This window comes from Lactuca sativa, chromosome 2 (assembly GCF_002870075.4).
Source record: "Lactuca sativa cultivar Salinas chromosome 2, Lsat_Salinas_v11, whole genome shotgun sequence".
NCBI classification, from domain to species: Eukaryota; Viridiplantae; Streptophyta; class Magnoliopsida; order Asterales; family Asteraceae; genus Lactuca; species Lactuca sativa.
Genome location: NC_056624.2, coordinates 30,086,449 through 30,106,586, shown reverse-complemented (window position 1 = coordinate 30,106,586; position 20,138 = coordinate 30,086,449).

The following is a 20,138-nucleotide window of genomic DNA, read 5'->3' as shown; positions in this document are numbered from 1 at the left end:
ACAATTTGGTACTTGTTGGTCTTTGTCTTATTCTAGACTTCACAACTCACCAAAATGAAAAAAATAAGAACATTCCTACTCAAGATTTTATCACTCAAGTCACAATCTTGGAGTTTGACTCTAAGACTTGATCTTGGAATGATGTACGATTCATCTTATTGACTTAACCTATTTGTACAATTCCCGACTCCTCTTCTTAGTCATACTAGGGTGTCCTTAGAGGATGAATTGTAAGATGGTTCTTAAGATGATCATAAAACATGATACAAAAGTACTCTTCCTTCTTCTTAGATTGGAGAAACTTTTATCTTTCTGCCTAATTGATTCTTCTTATCCGTTCTACCATTCATTGAAACTTTTCAATGATTAAGAATTACACTTAATCTTGTAAGCATAATCATGTTTACTAGACTTTTAGTAAATCATCACGAATAATGTTATTATCATTTATGGTGGACTTGACCAGTGTACTACATTGTGAACTCGATCTCCTAGTCCTTCACTTGACTCTTTGTCAAGGAATTAGCCTTAACAAATTTCTAATACCAAGATTTCCATAAATCACATGATTCAAATCATATGATTCCAAACTTCTTCCAATTGAAACTTGGGTGATGGGAATCTTTCCTTACTTAGAAAATTATGAGACTACCATAAATAACATAACTAAGAATCACATCCACTTAATATTGCTTATAATGGAAACACACAAGCATCAATTTTCACAATTGCTATTGCAAGGAAATATCGAAAAGATAAAATGAAAATTTATTTTATTGCGGAAAAATATATCCTTACAAAGAAAATGAAAAACTATACTATTACATATTCCTAAGCAATCTATCATAACTCTAAGCAGCAGCTCAAAAATCTGATCATCAAATGCATGCGATCGTAATCCATTTCTTTGCGATCAGATTCAGCTCGCTCCTTCCTTTAAGCTTCCTTTCTTTTCTTCGATCCTTCAAAACATCAAAATGTAATCTTATCACATCATGTATTAAGAATCTCCGAATAAAAACTTAATGGAGTTAGATAGTGGATTGGGACCTGAAACAGAGTTGTACATCTTGACTCTCCCATCTCTTAGATCTCTCATGTAGTCAGGGCAGTTTCGCAACCAATGCCCAATCTTTTGGCAGTAGAAACATATGAACTCTTCTGGAATGGTACATGGGACTATCACAAATTTAGCGTTTCTCTTGTGTAGAGAACTTTTCTGTACTTCCAATGTTGCCATTGCCCTTAGGATATTGATTTATTAGACAAATTTGCTCGACCAGTGCGCCAAATCATTTCTGATTCATCAGCAATAAGCAAATAAGTCAAATCAGTAAGGATCACGTCGTGGTCCATCATATAGTACTCTCTAACAAACTTACCATATGATTCGGGAAGTGACTGAAGAACCAAGTCCACATTCAACTTCCTTTGTAACCTCATATCCAAGACATGAGCACATACAGACTTTCCATCTTTGTGTCTTATTGCCAATAGGGCTTGAGCGACCTTTGTGACAAACCGAAATTTCCATTCTGAACAAACCATATCAAGCCAATAGAAGTTAGAACAATTATAGTGAAATTCCAGACTTCGGGTATAAGTTTGACAGTTTTTCAGGATTTACACTTAAGGAGATATCAGGAGAGTGGATGCACTAGGGTTTTGTGCAACACTGTTATTCCAATACTCTAGGAAATTAGAGCTCATTCCGGGAATAAAAATATTTTATGCCAAAAATCCCAGGACTATATATAGAAATCTGAACCATATTCATTCATTAGTTACATTTCCAACTAGAGAAAAGTAAAATTCTCTCTCACGGATCTTCGGGGTTTTATCCCAAATCGTGAGTACTTCTATCTAGTTGTATTATATAGATTAGATTGTGTTTTATAACATCAAAATCGGATCAAAACCCTAAGATTTGGGAGTTTACCGCCCAAGAACACTTGGAGAGTAAACTCCTTTATAAGGGCCAAAGTGTGCCCAATGTCCCTCAAAGCCTTGGAACTCAACCTAGGGACTACCATTACATGTTTTAGGCCACAAAATAGTTAAGAAACAAAGGGTGAATGTGAGTTCACGGCCAAGGAAGTTCTTGGGCCGTGAACTCCATTTTTATGTGCCAAAGTGCCCTAAAAACCTTCCTTAAACCAAGAGACTAATTTGGACATGTACCTAAATGAGTTTAGGACTAGCAAACACCCTTAGAACACCAAGAATAAGGTGTTAACAGCCCAAGAAGTTCTAGGGCCGTGAACTCCATAAAATGGTGCCAAATGGTGCTATAAACTCTTCTAAAGCCTTGTACAAAAGCCTAGTTTAGTTCCTAGTTAATTTAGGGACTTGAAAACACCATAAAAATCCCCCCAAGGGAGATTACGGCCGTAAACTCCAAGGGATATGGTCCCAGGGCTGTGAACATCAAGCAAGGCCATTTTAAGGCCTTAAACCCACTCAAACACTTGTTTAAGCCTAGAAGCTCTTCAACACTTGAGTTGTAATAATGTTAAGATTCATTTTGTGACCTAAGAGAGAGTTTACGGCCAGGAGTTTACTCCCCTGGGCTGTAAACTCCAACACATATGGTCTTTTGACCATAAACTCCCATAAGAGGTCTTGCACTCCTTTGTTGCAACCCATTAGCCTCCTAGCACTTGACCAAAGTGTTTTCCTCGCGTTAGAATGTTTATACATGTTTAATAAGTGTTATAATCACTAATTGTTTATATACATATGTCTTCATATGTAATTAGGATCATTGTGTGTGTCTAAAGTCTTCACTTGACACCAAGCACTTGTCCGATCCTTCCTTACGATACAATCCGTTCAATTCCAATCACTTACAGCAGGTAAGTTCATACCCCTTAATCAATGTTTTAACTATTTTTAAATGTTTTATGGGGGGGGGATACAAGTAGAATCATGCTACTTATTATATCAATCACATGTGATTAATAAGCAACATTCAAATGATTTACTACTCATTAGTCGTTTTACCAAACAGTTTCCTTCAAATGATTTCCGTAAACACTTTATATGTTTAAAACTCCTTATTAAACTGTACATTTTACTCTGTATATTACATTTCAAACTTATTTACAATTGTGTTTGAAACAAATGTTTCTTTATACTAAACCGTTTTATCAAACCTATGCCTTCAAAACCGTTTTGGTCGACATCAAGTCGATCTTTTCTTAGAAGATATTTATGTTCAAAGGTTTTACAAAACTTATTTTATGCTTTTATATTATAAATTGCATGCCTATATATGAATAATTATATAAGAAATGTTTAAAGGACTTAGGAAGGCTATCCACCCTATTTCCTTTTCCTCGATTTGGATGTGGTCTGGTGGGATGTCGGGTACCATCCAAAGGTCGTTTAAATATTAGTTATATATCATGTGTACATATATAGTCATAAAGGTCCTTCCAGTTCATCCAATGCCCTTGGGTAGCAAGTGTATACATACATTTTCATACGTACCAGTTATATTACTAGTAAGCTACCGTCTGGGTAGTTTAGGAAGATACTAGAACTATTACAAGAACGCAATATCATACAATGAGTCAGTTCATTCATGAGTCCATATTTGCTAGATAGAGAGAACATACATTATAGCTAGTACACAGAGTACATTACTATACAATTACATGATTATGTTTACATAGAGATTATGTTGTAAGCATGCCTATATATGTATAGTTACTTAAGTAATGTTTAAGAGACTTAGGAAGGCTATCCACCCTATTTCCTTTTCCTCGATTTGGATGTGGTCTGGTGGGATATCGGGTACCGTCCGAAGGTCGTTTAAACATTAGTTATATATCATGTATACATATATGGACATAGTAGTTCCTTTCAGTCAGTTCAATACCTTTGGGTAGCGAAGGCATACATCCATATACTTTTACATGATTACGCTTACATAAGTACATATACATGAATACGTTAACAAAATTGTGATCCAATGTATCGGAGCATGCCTTAAATGTCATGACCCGAGTTGTAGCCAGAGTCTCTTGGAGGGAGAGCGTGAGTTTGCATATAGATCTATACTGGATTGACTATCCTACACCTTGCTGCTAGCTACAGCCGGACCTGCAGGTCTGCGAGTGCAAAACGTCATACCTTTTTACGACCATACCTTTGTCGTTGTTACCAGTCAATAGTATGGTGCAATTAATCACATGATACCTTAATTTAAAATCCAGTTTAAGGTATTTAGTACAGCAGTAGTTCCTATCATACAACACTACAATACTACATTAATTTACCCTTTACATATATTTAGTGATCATTTCACTTAAACATTAGATGTACAAACTATATTTTGTTAATGATAGTTACCCTTGGGAAAATTACACACTTTTACAAGAAACGAACATTTAGAATAGTTAAGTCTTGGTAGAAGACTACATTCAGAACAGTTAGGTCTTGGTAGAAGACACCCTTATATAATAGTAGGAATCATAGGGATTTCCAGGGTTTTTAAAACATTTATAGTTGTTTTACAAACATTTTCATAGTTACAGTTCATATACATTTTCAATACTTATAGTTCATATACAAACAATTTCTTACATACAAATTATGACACTAAAATACTTATGATCTCACCAGCTTCAAAGCTGATACTCGCTTTCAAAATTACTTGTATCCTCAAGTCATCAATAGACATGTACAGATGCAAGGTTTAGAGAAGATGGAGCTCGTTCAAGACTCATCTTTCATTTTGATTTATGCTTTAGTGTCTATTATAAATTGACAGAACACACTTGTATAATAATTATATTATTAATGCAATGGATGATGTTGTTGCTTGTTTACTACTTTACATTGTTGTGATACTATACATAATGTCCTCCGCCCTAGAACGTTTCCGCCGTTCTTGGTTTTGGGGTGTGATAGATTGGTATCAGAGCATTGTTTATAGTGAATTAAGTATATCAACCCATAAAAGATATACTAACTATAAACCCAATGGGATCAAAAATACTCTAACCAAGAGTTTATACTTTAAATAATAAAATATTTAATAAAGTATACGTGCCTGCATTCATACTAAAATCAGTGTCACTAGGACAATACAAAAGAATTATGATTGTTGGGCAACACAGGTGGGCTTAGAGACATATGGTCAAAAGTGGGAAGATATAGCCTGATCACCTATATTATCCAAGGGTTGACTAGCATGTGCCTAAGTTTAATTGTGTGGTTGCAACAAGTCTAAAATCTTACCAACCTTACCACAATGAGAACAGTAGAACATAACATTAAACTTAAAATACTATAGGAGTATTTGGTGTTACTATAAGTACTTCATACTTGAGAACTAAAACGGGGTCTTCATTACTAAGTTGATAGTTGTTAAGTGGATACACTAAGGCTATATGTAATTAGGATGTTATAGACTTAGAATCTGTGAAAATTTTACTTTACCCCTATTCTGTGTAAATTTGGAGTTAAGGTCACTTATTCGAAGGCCTATCCTGTTTCGATTACATATAACTGGTATGCACTTCACAAATAGCGATGTAACTAATGAAGATTTTATAAATAATTATCTAGATAGTTCGTCTAATAATTATTTTCTTACCCCAAATTCTCGCGTAGATAACATGGTTGGACTCCATCCCCACGGCAATTCGTACCTTCCGAATGAGGTCATTGCTGGATTGTTTGAAGAAGAGCCAGAGAATGATCATCCTATCCCTGTGAATGATCACCATGATGAAAACCTTTCGGACGATGCTAACTCTGAACCAGAGGTTCAGAACCTACCCTAGGCAGTTCCCGTTCAAATTCCTAACCCTCGTCCAACTTTTCATGGCCCGACGCCTGCATGGGTGGAATGTTTGGAAACATGGAGCGAAGGTCAAGATCAACCTATGCTGTTTAATGGAGACTGAAGCTTCTACAACGTATGCGAAGGGAGCTCAACAGATAGAGTTCTACCAATTCTGATCCGTAGAGTTGCCCGAAACGAAATTCAGGGCATGACAGCCCTACAACGTATCGCAGAAGTTGATACAAATGGAGGAATGCATATGCTTCGCACCAATCGGCTTGAACATGCTTGCGAGAGGTCTGAGAGAGACCATGAGACCTTGCTGCAAGCACTAGCTGAAACTCGAGCTGAAGTCATAGAGCTCCGAGTACGCCAGAGGGTGTACGAAAGATACTTTCTCAATATGGAATGACAGCTGGCTGAACTGAGAATTCACCAGAGGGATGACCATCGCCAGGAGTAGATGCTTTACTTTATTTTCCTGGTTAAAAGAAATTGTTTTTTTGCCTATGCCTGATGTGGCATTTTCTATGAAACTATCTTCTACTGTAAGTACTTTTGGTTAGGTCCTTTTGCTGTCAAGAACTATCTTCTCTGGATATTATGTAAGACCTTTACAAGGTCATTTTCCCGAATCTTTACGTCATGAATATCAAAGATATTGACAGCTGGCTAACTTCTGTGTCATTCTTCATTCAAGTACTCTTATCATACTTTTATTGGAGTCAATCTGAAACATGCTTTAGTCAAGTCATTGGACTATAGTAATTTAGCTCCGGAGACATTTCCAAGTCTCTTTCAATGGTTGGGTCCTGTTATTCACCAACCCACGATACCTCGGCATGAACGAAAAACGTCTTGAGACCATTCTACGAACTCACTTCTACCCATTACTAGGACTGCATCATAGGGATGTAGGTCAAACCTTCGCAAACATACTTCCATTCCGTGCTAGGACTACATCATAGGGATGTAGGTCAAACTTTCGAGAACATACTCTTACCCTTTTCTTGAACAATCGCAGTACATCTAGGGTCAACCAGAATCGCTCACAAAATCCTTATCTTTCGTACTAACAGAATCATATCGTCATCAAGAAACAATCAGCTTCATACGTACATCTCTTTCTTCTAGATCGCTTTTCCAGCGAAGTCGTCATATCAGAACACCGAAGTACTCATGCCTGGAGTACCTCATAGTTCTTTTCTTTTCCGAAGAAATCCCCGAAGTACCACTCGTGCAGTACGTCAAGTTCAATCCAAGGATTCATGCGGTTGATCTATCACTGAGGAATGTATACATAAGAGTGATATATAATCAAGGTTCTACAGGTTTAGAATTGATGATTCCACTTTAACTTCTTTTTCCTCGATGGGATGTGAGCTTAAAGAAGAATTAGTTATTCGACTACCTTTTCAATCTTAATTATATACGACTCGTATACACGAGATTGTGATTGTGAAACCATGTATGAATTCTAATATGAACTTCAGGACGGAGAACTGCCCAAGCCTATGAGTAATAGGATCGTCGTGTGAACAAACTTAGAACCCAGTAGGACCCTTGTAAACATATCGCCCTATAGTCTAAACATCTACGGAGATACCAGAATAGCCCAGACAACTTAGCGAACTGCACAGTGATAGAATAAGAAGACTAGGCTTCTCACCCTGGAGAACCCCGGTCATATTCTACCAGAGATCGACAGATTGCATCATATGTACCTCGCCTATCAAGGACTCCGTCAAGATTTCCCAGTAGAAATCATTATCTCTGCCTCGCATAGATAAATTGGTTGAGCAAACGCAAGGAAAGAATTACTTTCAGAAATGGATATGTGATCCGAATATCACCAGTTCGAGTGTTAGGGAAGCATGTCTGGAAGACTATCTTCCGAACTCGATGCGGACACTTCGAGTCCGTAGTGATACCCCTCGGATAGGACCAATACACCCGAAGCATTCATGAGTTGATGAATATAGTCCGTCTTTATTACTTGGATCAGTTTGTCATTCTCCATGTAATGACTTACTTATCTACCCTCGTAGCAAGGAGGAACCCATGGAAACATTACCTTCAGAGGTACTTTTCGCGAAGTTCTCTAGGCACGAGTTTTGAAATTGAAGAGTCAAATTTCTATGACACACTGTTAGTGATGTGGGAAATTTTGAGTACTCTTACAATTTGTCAAAACCGTTTAGAATTTGTCGACACCAGAAACGCCGACAATCATTCGCCAAATTATAGGTCTTACAGACCTACTGTCATAGTTCATTCAGAACTCCTTGCAAATTACAGAAACCCTTTCGACTTTGACCCAGCAAGGGGTGGCCCTTGACTGGGAAGTTTAGCAAGAGAAAGAACCCTTGGAAGTTCCAAGTGTGAGACCAAGTTCTTTAGGAAAAACTCAGTCTGGGAAGGGCTTAATACGCTTCGTATCGCGTGAAAAGCTAAATCCAAGATAGATAGGACCTCCGAGATTCTTACCAGAATCGGTCCTGTATCTCGCAGACTAGATCTACTCCACGAACTCAGTAACGAATATTCTACTCTTCGCGTATCAATCGTGAAACCATACCTTTCCATTAGGACTCTTGTAAGTCCACTCGTCGAGATCCACGCCTTGGTATTTGAACCGTAGTGACCCTCAACCGAGAGGTCAATTGGACGAAGCAACGCCGTCGCCCATTAGTGAAGGTTCGTTGGGTTACCAACCGAGAACCCGATTTCACTTAGAAGCTAGAACCAATCGATTAGGAAGTTTTCCTTCTCACGACTCGATCATTCGTACCTACTTCCTTGCCTAAATTCTAATTTCAGGACGAAATTCCCTTTAACAGGGGGATGATGTGACAACCCGAAATTTCCATTCTGAACAAACCATATCAAGCCAATAGAAGTTCGAACAATTAGAGTGAAATTCCAGACTTCGGGTATAAGTTTGGCAGTTTTTCAGGATTGACACTTAAGGAGATATCAGGAGACTGGATGCACTAGGGTTTTGTGCAACACTGTTATTCCAATACTCTAGGATATTAGAGTTCATTCCGGGAATAAAAATATTTTCTGCCAAAAATCCCAGGACTATATATAGAAATCTGAACCATATTCATTCATTAGTTACATTTCCAACTAGAGAAAAGTCAAATTCTCTCTCACGGATCTTCGGGTTTTTATCCCAAATCATGAGTACTTCTATCTAGTTGTATTATATAGCTTAGATTGTGTTTTATAACATCAAAATCGGATCAAAACCCCAAGATTTTGGAGTTTACCGCCCAGGAACACTTGGAGAGTAAACTCCTTTATAAGTGCCAAAGTGTGCCCAATGTCCCTCAAAGCCTTGGAAATCAACCTAGGGACTACCATTACATGTTTTAGGCCACAAAATGATTAAGAAAAAAAGGGTGAAAGTGAGTTCATGGCCAAGGAAGTTCTTGGGCCGTGAACTCCATTTTTATGTGCCAAAGTGCCCTAAAAACCTTCCTTAAGCCAAGAGACTAATTTGGACATGTACCTAAATGAGTTTAGGACTAGCAAACACCCTTAGAACACCAATAGTAAGCTGTTCATAGCCCAAGAAGTTCTAGGGCCGTGAACTCCATAAAATGGTGCCAAATGGTGCTATAAACTCTTCTAAAGCCTTGTACAAAAGCCTAATTTAGTTCCTAGTTAATTTAGGGACTTGAAAACACCATAAACATCCCCCAAGGGAGATTACGGCCGTAATATCCAAGGGATATGGTCCCAGGGCAATGAACATCAAGCAAGGCCATTTTAAGGCCGTAAACCAACTCAAACACTTGTTTAAGCCTAGAAGCTCTTCAACACTTGCGTTGTAATAATGTTAAGCTTCATTTTGTGACCTAAGAGAGAGTTTACGGCTAGGAGTTTCCTCCATTGGGCTGTAAACTCCAACACATATGGTCTTTTGACCATAAACTCCCACAAGAGGTCTTGCACTCCTTTGTTGCAACCCATTAGCCTCGTAGCACTTGACCAAAGTGTTTTCCTCACGTTAGAATGTTTATACATATTTAATAAGTGTTATAATCACTAATTATTTATATACATATGTCTTCATATGTAATTAGGATCATTGTGTGTGTCTAAAGTATTCACTTGACACCAAGCACTTGTCCGATCCTTCCTTACGATACAGTCCGTTCAATTCCAATCACTTACAACATGTGAGTTCATACCCCTTAATCAATGTTTTAACTATTTTTAAATGTTTTATGGGGGGGGGATACAAGTAGAATCATGCTACTTATTATATCAATCACATGTGATTAATAAGCAGCATTCAAATGATTTACTACTCATTAGCCGTTTTACCAAACAGTTTCCTTCAAATGATTTTCGTAAACACTTTATATGTTTAAAACTCCTTATTAAACTGTAAATTTTACTCTGTATATTACATTTCAAACTTATTTACAATTGTGTTTCAAACAAATGTTTCTTTATACTAAACCGTTTTTATCAAACCCATGCCTTCAAAACCGTTTTATAGGTCGACATCAAGTCGATCTTTTCTTAGAAAATATTTATGTTCAAAGGTTTTACAAAACTTATTTTATGCTTTTATATTATAAATTGCATGCCTATATATGTATAATTATATAAGAAATGTTTAAAGGACTTAGGAAGGTTGTCCACCCTATTTCCTTTTCCTCGATTTGGATGTGGTCTGGTGGGATATCGAGTACCGTCCGAAGGTCGTTTAAATATTAGTTATATATCATGTGTACATATATAGTCATAAAGGTCCTTCCAGTTCATCCAATGCCCTTGGGTAGCAAGGGTATACATCCATGTTCAGACGTACCAGTTATATTACTAGTAAGCTACCATATGGGTAGTTTAGGAAGATACTAGAACTATTACTAGAACACGATATCATACAATGAGTCAGTTCATTCATGAGTCCATACTTGCTAGATAGAGAGAACATACATTACAGCTAGTACACACAATACATTACTATACAATTACATGATTACGTTTACATAGAGATTCTGTTATAAGCATGCCTATATATGTATAGTTACTTAAGTAATGTTTAAAAGACTTAGGAAGGCTATCCACCATATTTCCTTTTCGTCGATTTGGATGTGGTCTGGTGGGATATCGGGTACCGTCCAAAGGTCGTTTAAACATTAGTTATATATCATGTATACATATATGGACATAATAGTTCCTTTCAGTCAATTCAATACCTTTGGGTAGCAAAGGCATACGTCCATATACTTTTACATGATTACGCTTACATGAGTACATATACATGAATACGTTAACAAAATTGTGATCCACTGTATCGGAGCATGCCTTAAATGTCATGGCCCGAGTTGTAGCCAGAGTCTCTTGGAGGGAGAGCGTGAGTTTGCATATAGATCTATACTGGATTGACTATCCTACACCTTGTTGCTAGCTACAGCCGGACCTGCAGGTCTGCGGGTGCCAAACGTCATACCTTTTTATGACCATACCTTTGTCGTTGTTACCAGTCAATAGTATTGTGAAATTAATCACATGATACCTTAATATAAATCCGGTTTAAGGTAGTTAGTATAGTAGTAGTTCCTATAATACAACACTACAGTACTATATTAATTTACCCTATACATATATTTAGTGATCATTTCACTTAAACATTAGATGTACACACTATATTTTGTTAATGATAGTTACACTTGGGAAAATTACACACTTTTACAAGAAACGAATATTTAGAACAATTAAGTCTTGGTAGAAGACTACATTCAGAACAGTTAGGTCTTGGTAGAAGACACCCTTATATAATAGTAGGAATCATAGGGATTTCTATAGTTTTTCAAACATTTACAGTTGTTTTACAAACATTTTCATAGTTACAGTTCATATACATTTTCAATACTTACATTTCATATACAAACAATTTCTTACATACAAATTAAGACACTAAAATAATTATGATCTCACCAGCTTCAAAGCTGATACTCGCTTTCAAAATTAGTTGTATCCTCAGGTCATCAATAGACAGGTACAGATGCAAGGTTTAGAGAAGATGGAGCTCGTTCAAGACTCATCTTTCATTTTGATTTATGCTTTAGTGTATATTATAAATTGACAGAATACACTTGTATAATAATTATATTATTAATGCAATGGATAATGTTGTTGCTTGTTTACTACTTTACATTGTTGTGATACTATATATGACGTCCTCCGCCCCAGAACGTTTATGCCGTTCTTGGTTTTGGGGTGTGACAACCTTGAACTTTTCAAGTCTTCGAACACGTGGGTCAGGGAGAATTATTGGAGGAGGTGGAGGAAGTGAAGCATGATTTCCATTTCCACAATCCAATCGTGGAATATCATCTTCACGTGGAAAACCTTTTCCAACGGATTTAGGAAGACCATAGTTTTCAGACTTTGACATCTACAGACGGGAGAAATTTCAAGTGTAGTTGATTGAGTCCTTAATAAAACACCCAAATTAGATATTAAGGCTAGGACCCAACACAATATCCTACAAATTGGAAGAGGGATGCCGTAATCCAACTTGCAGAACATTTGAAGGTAGGTAAATGACGATTTACCAATTTCCACCATGAAAAACGAAAAAGAAAGTCATGTTTTAAATGTATTGAAAACTCCTAGATCTTTTGAGATTCATTGAACTTTTCAATGTCATGTTTAAATCTCGATATGCCCCTCGATTTGTGACTGGGATGCCGAGGATCACAAAACATGGTGTGAATAACCATGCAAATATACATGATTCCCCCAATGTTACAGTCACCTATTCGATGTGCCGGTTAACCACACGCGCTCCATCGAACTATTACAAACATCGAGTCACCCTTTGCCACCATTGCTTAGAACCCCATTAGTGTGCCGGTTAACCACACATGCTCCACTAACGTCTTAGCAAAGGTACAAAGTGTAATTTCATGGAATTGCATTAACTCACTTTTGCCTAAAGTAACTAAGATTGGGAATTTTGTAAAACATTTAGCTACTTTATTTTTCATTATACTTTTAATGAGGAGAGGGTTTACCCTATCCTACCCGGTCGACTAACGACCCTCCACCAATCAAGGAAGCGGTGGGTGAGAGTGGACACCCATTAAACGGCCATTTTATAGGACATAACCTTATACCCTCCCTTATAGATCGGCTTCGTGAATGAAGCCTTCTAACGGTAAGACTAGAATTTAAGTTATACATATATAATATTAGACTTTTAATGTTATACATAGTATGAGGGCGTATTTTACTCTTTTAAAATACTAGGTGGTTTAATTTTATAAATTACACTTTTAATTTAATTAAATATAAACCATATCATTATGGATTTATTAACTCTCTTTTAATTATACACTTAATTAATTTAATAAAAACATAAAGATGTAATTTGAAGTTTTCAAAATTAGGGTTTTAGAATTTAGACTTTCAAAAATTAAAGTTTTAATCAAACAATTTAAATTCCAAAACTTGAGGGCAAGTTTTGAAACTTATCAAAACAATTAGGTTTTAATTATATTTTAAATTTTTGAAAAATCAAACCTTATAATTTTTAAAATCTTAAATATTAAAACATTGATTTAATAATAATCCAAAATTAAACAATTAATTTGAATTATGAAATCTTGGAGGATATCTATTAAATTAAACAATTAATTTAACTTAATCCCTTAAATCCCCTAAAATTCGAAATTATGGGATGGGATAATTCAAAATCTTTAATTACCAAATTTAAACACTTAAAAGATATTTACAAGATATGACATTATCCAAATCCCTAAAATTTAGGATCTAATCTTGGGGAAGGAGACAATTTCGAAATTCAAGGGTTTGATAACCCTAGAATTCGAAATCTTGGAGGCTAAGGAAAGGGTTTGGGAAACCCTAACCAAATTTCAAAATTTAAGCCTTATGAACCCTAAATTCGAAAATCATGCCTTCAGGGTTTATTGGCTATAAACCCTAATATGTCAAATTCATACTTTTGTATAGAAAACTAATTGAAAACAAAAACCAATGGCTCTGATATCGCTGATGGGTTTTGTACAAACAATCATATGTGTGCATGACACCATAGAGTTGGTTCTATGTTTTCACTATTAGACATACAACTTTATGAACACAAAAAGAAACCTGACATGCTACTACTATTTTCAAAATCCCCATAGGAGAATAAAATACATACCTTTTGTTGTTATATAGTAATAACAACTAGTTCCTTGAATCTCCTTAGCTTTTGAAAGCAAGTACCACAAGTGTAGTACCTCTAATGGCTCACAAACACACTTGGGTGAGAGGATGGATATGAGAGAGAAGAGGAAGGGTACTAAGCTCCAAAATTTGGCTATGGAAGGGCTTTCCCCAAGGATGGCCGAATTCCTAAGCCTAGGTGGCTATTTATACTTGAGGCTAGCTAGGGTTTCAAGGTGGAAACCCTAATCCCTTAGCTTAGGGCCTAAGCAAGTCCATGGACTCCTTTCCTTATGACCTTGGACGAAAACTCCTAGATCCTTCTATAATTTTCGTTCAAGCCTTAATAAAGGTGATCCAATGGCCCAAAGTCTCAACTATAAAATAATTATAAAACAACCCCTGTACTTTTAGTTAATTCATTTAATCCCAAAACTAATTCCAAATTAATTTCTGATTAAATACTAATTAATAATATGATTCCTAATTAATATATTATTATTATTATAATATATTAAAAAAATCATATTTATACCCTAATCTATCATTCTTAACAATAAATCCGCCCCTCTCCTCAATAGTCATCATGTCCAGTCACTAGTGTGAAAGCAACCCAAAAGGACCATGCTACAATCTGGTCAAGTACATACCAAATTATAGTTATGGACTTAGACACTAATCCAACCGATTCATGACGAGGTTGCCGCAACCATACGAGAGGCTATACCGGAGATGTTTGGGTCTAGTAAGACCACTTTGATCAAGACGTTTGACAAGCGATATGCTGCAGTTTCTGAGGCGGCTGCTGCTGTAGCCACCGCAGCTATCGCTGCTACCAGGCCATAGGAGGTAACTCGTTGCTGTACCATGATTTCAGCAACACTAAGACACTAGAGTTTGACGGGACTTAGGATCCAATTGCTGCGATGAGATGGATCAATGATATTGAGGGGTGTTTCTACACATGTTCATCCCTAGAGCATTTGAGGGTAGGGTCCATGCTGAACCAACTTTGCTTGGGAGCGAAGGGCTGGTGGAAGTTTCCAATGACCAGTTTTACTCCCGTAGAGCACAATATAGTGACTTGGGAGAGGTTTACTGTGATGTTCCGAGATGAGTATGTTCCCTCGGTGGAGAAGGAATGGTTGGCCCAGGAGTTTCTGTCTCTTAAGCAGAAGACAGAGTTGGTGACTGAGATTACACAAATGTTTCACGAAAAGGCGTTGTTCTGCCCTGAGCATGTGTTGACTGAGTAGGCACGCATGAGCCGGTATTTGAGCATTCTAAGGAGGGATATTCAAGAGTTTGTGGTAAACTCATCTTATCAGAAATTTTATGAGCTTTAGGAAAATGCCAGGAGGAGGGAGATAGAGTTGGAGACTCAGGATAGGGAGGACGCCGAGTCTCAGGGGAAAGACCAGAGGCTGGTGTAATCATAGCCGACAGCTAAGCGGGCTAAGCCTGCTGATTCGAGGACCGGGGGCCAGAAGGGCCGCTCCTGTAGAAAGTGCGGCAAGAGTCACGAGTGGTCATGTCGAGCGGGGATTTGCTATAAGTGTGGAAAAAGGGGCATATGCTGATGGATTGCGCTAAGGCGTTTGCAGTTTGCTTCCACTGCAACAAGACCGGCCACCGGAAGGCCGAGTGCCCCCAGCTTCGTCAGGGATCACCACAGGGATCTGCACCTGCTTCTTTGCGTGCTACTGATAGTTGGCTGGTGAAGGCTGAGTTTCTGAAGGCTAGTGGGAGAGCTTTTCAGCTGATAGTGGAGGAGGTCCGCGCAGCACCGGATGTCGTGGCCGGTACGTATTTACATATTTATTTATTTTGAGATTTATTGTGCTTATTCTGTGTTATATTTAGGTACATTTCTTGTGAGTTCTGTACCTGCTTTAGTGTTATTCAACTCGGGTGCGAGTCGATCCTTCGTGTTCTTAGCTTTTAATTATCACATCAGTATCTGGCGTGAGACATTGAGTCGACCCTTGAGGGTTTCTATAGCTGACAAGCATGCGATTTACGCTACTGATGTGTTCCAAGGATATGTGCTGGAGATTTTTGGTGTCGAGTTTCTGATTGATCTGGTATCGATTGCGATGGGTGATGTCTGTGTCATCGTGGGTATGGATTGGTTGAGCCGCATTGGAGCTGTGATCGACTACGAACGTCAGTTGGTGACTATATGAGACCCAAATGGGGGAGTTCTTATAGTGTATGGCGAGGGTACCAGATCTGGTTCAGCCTTCTGTTCTGCTGCCAGGGCGAGGCAGAGTTTACAACAAGGTTGTATGAGCTTCTTGGCATACATGATGGATACCCAGATTGTTTCAGAGAGACCGAGTTCTATCTCTAAGGTTCCTATAGTGTGCGAGTTCCTGGATGTTTTTTCAAAGGAGTTACCAGGAGTGCCTCCCGAGAGGCAGGTGGAGTTCCGGATTGATTTAGTTCCGGGCGCAACACCTATTGTAAGGCACCTTATCGCCTTGTGTCACCGGAGATGTTGAAGTTACCCTCATAGCTCCAGGATCTGCTGGGGAAGGGATTTATCAGATGGAGTAGCTCATCATGGGGAGCGTCAATCCCCTTTGTCAAGAAAAAAGGATGGTTCACACTGGATGTGTATTGATTACCGAGAGTTGAACAAGATGACGGTTAGGAGCCGTTATCCACTTCCGAGGATCGACGATTCGTTCGATCAGTTGTAGGGGCATCTTGGTTTTCCAAGATTGATTTGAGATCTGGATATCACCAGATGAGAGTATACGAGGAGGATATTCAGAAGATGGCCTTTTGAACTCGCTATAGGCATTACGAGTTTGAGGTGATGCCTTTCGGGCTCACCAACGCATCGACAACATTCATGGATCTCATGAACCGGGTGTGCAAGCCTATGTTGGACCGGTCGGTGATTGTATTCATCGATGACATCTTAGTGTATTCGAGGTCTAGAGAGTAGCATGAGGAGCATCTGCGAGAGGTTCTTGGGGTATTGAGGTCGGAGTGGCTGTATGCCAAATTCCCCAAGTGTGATTTCTGGTGACGAGAGGTCTAGTTCCTAGGACATCTCATTAATCAGAATCTGACTTTGGTCGATCCGGACAAGATTAAGGCAGTTATCCGATGGGAAGTATCAAGGTCCCCATTCGAGATCAGGAGTTTTCTGGGATTTGCCGGCTACTATCAGATATTTATCAAAGATTTCTCCAAAATTGCGGTTCCTCTCACCAAATTGACCCGGAAGGGCGTTACTTTTGTTTGGGGGCCTGAGCAGTAGACATCATTCGAGACTCTTCACCTTAGATTGTGCGAAGCTCCGGTGTTAGCCCTTCCAGAGGGAGCGGAGGACTTCGTAGTCTATTGTGATGCTTCTATTTCAGGGATGAGTGTAGTGTTGATGCAGAGGGGTCACGTGATAGCATATGTGTCGAGCCAGCTAAAGCCTCATGAGACGAGGTATCCCACCCATGATTTGGAGTTAGGGGCAACGGTCTTCGCCCTCAAGATTTGGCGCCACTATCTTTATGGTGTTTGGTGTACTATATACGTGGACTATTAGAGCCTGAAATACCTGATGGATCAGCAAAACCTGAATATCAGATAGAGGAGATGGTTGGAACGTGAGATCTTATATCACCCAGGAAAGGCTAATGTGGTAGCTGTTGCCTTGAGTCGTAGAGCCGAGAGCGCTTCGAACCGGGATGTGTGTATGAGGATAAAAGTGATAACTCCGGAGAACTGCAAGAAAAAGCTTGTGATTGGGCAGGTTTCCGAGTTTGTGACGGACAGTCATGGGCTTATGACCTTCCATGGGACGATTTGGGTGCCCTTCTGTCACACCCCGAAAACCGAAGGCGGAAACATTTCCGGGGCGGACTCCACGTTGAGTATCAAATCCAATGTACATAGTAACACAGTAAACACAAAACATTACCTTACATAGAATTATTTACATCTGTTTGAAAGAAAGGTTATACAAGTGTTATATACATATATCATATGAACAAAAGCAAAGACGAGTCATGTAACGCTCCGTCTTCTCCAAAAGATGGCGGTGTACCTGTCTAATGCTGACCTGAGAATACAAGCAGTTTGAAAATCAACATAAAGCTGGTGAGTTCATAAGCGGTTTAGTTTTGAAAAGATTGAGTTTCCTTTGGTTTTTTTGAAAAAGTTGTATCTAAGAAAATCCCATATTTTCTTATGAAAACAGTTTAGTTATCTTTTGTTACGAATTCGATTACAGGTTGTTGCGTTATTCCAGGAAAATCCCATATTTTCCTAATAGTTTAGTTATCCATTTGTTACTTTATTCGTTTACGAGTTGTTATGTTATCCCAGGAAAATCACATATTTTCCTAATAGTTTAGCTGTCCATTCGTTACTTAATTTGTTTACAAGTTGTTATGTTATCCCAGGAAAATCCCATATTTTCCTATGTGTTGTGGTTAGTTCTTAGTTTAGATTTCGATGTACTAGTAACTACCATAATTATAGTATTAGTTAAGTATTTTGATATCCTAGTTATCCTACATTCGAATGCCGATTATCAGTTATACTTAGTTGTATTTTTGAATATTTGGATTCACTCAGAAACGTACAATAACAGTATTTTCGATGTTCTGGTGATTTCCAAAAGAGTACATTAGACGTATCTTTGAAAGTCTGTCGACATCCTAAGGCGTATGTATTTGAAACTCAGTCGATGTCCAGAGGCGTACTTTCGAATTATTTTCGAAACTCCGGTGACACTAAAGGTGTACCTTAACTGTATATTCGAAGTCTTGGCGTCATCCAAAGGCGTTATTTCGTAGTCGTATTCGTATTCCTATTCCTATTCGTATTCGTTCTATTCTATTGGTTATCTTCGTATTCGTATTCGTATTCATACTACCATAATGGTTATCTTTGTATTCGTATTCGTATTCATTCTATTCTATTGGTTATCTTCGTATTCGTATTCGTATTCGTACTATCCTAATGGTTATCTTTGTATTCATATTCGTATTTGTTCTATCCTATTGGTTATCTTTGTATTCGTATTCGTATCCGTACTGTTGGTACTTTATTAGTATTATTATTAGTGTATGATTAGTATGATTCCTTTTACAAAACATAATATGAAACATAGATTATATCACTTTTAAAAGGAATCCACATTTAGTCTGACAGTTTATTCTGCAATTCGAACCATTGATTAGTATGATTTTTGGTATTAAAAACATACGTAATATAAAACATTTGAACTGAAAATAATAATCTTAAGTACAAGATTTCCTTGTACTTTTGCTTGTGTTCCCCCCTCCCCTGAAAACATTTGAAAAACACGGAAAAAGGGTAGGGGTATGAACTCACCGGTTGATGAACGCGTCAGTTTGGATTCTAAACGTCAGTTCTGGGTTTGCAAACGCACAAGATTCCTATGTATTATGAAAAGATACACATTTGTATCTAATTAGGACTTGAATTATTTATTAGTTTGAGACATATGCTTCTAGATGCGAAAACACTTCCTTACAAGTGTTTGGAGGGACCCAGGTGACACCTATGGACACTTAAAGCTTGGATATGGAGTTTACTCTTCAAGAGTAAACTCACACAAGATTTTTTGGCCCTAATGTCCCATTCCCCATGATTTTACGGCCGTAAACTCATGGTGGGGTGTTCTATGGTGCAAAATGGCTTTGAATCATTTGAGGGAAAATTCTAGGGTTAGTTTCAAGGCATGGGAAAGTGGTTTGAGCAATTTAGGGACCATTTGAGGAGTTTACGACAGTAAACTATATGTTTACGGCTGTAATCTCTTGTACACATATCCAAAATGTTTCTTGGTGGTCCTTAATTAATCACATGTGATTTCAAGCCATTTTACAAGCCTTGCATGGAATTAAAGGTATCATTTGGCCAAGTTTTAGGAGTTTACGGCCCAGGAACCCATTTTGGGAGGGTTCACGGCCGTGAAATCCTTAGGGAGTTGTTTTCATCAAGTTTTAGGCTCCTAATTCGTTTGTGGTTGGTTCTAGAATTTATTCCAAGGCTATTCGTGTGTTTAAGGGATTTAAACACTTGATTTTGAGTTTACTCCCCATGAGGATGAGTTTATGGCCCAAGCATGTTCTTGGGAAGTAATGTCATGTTTACT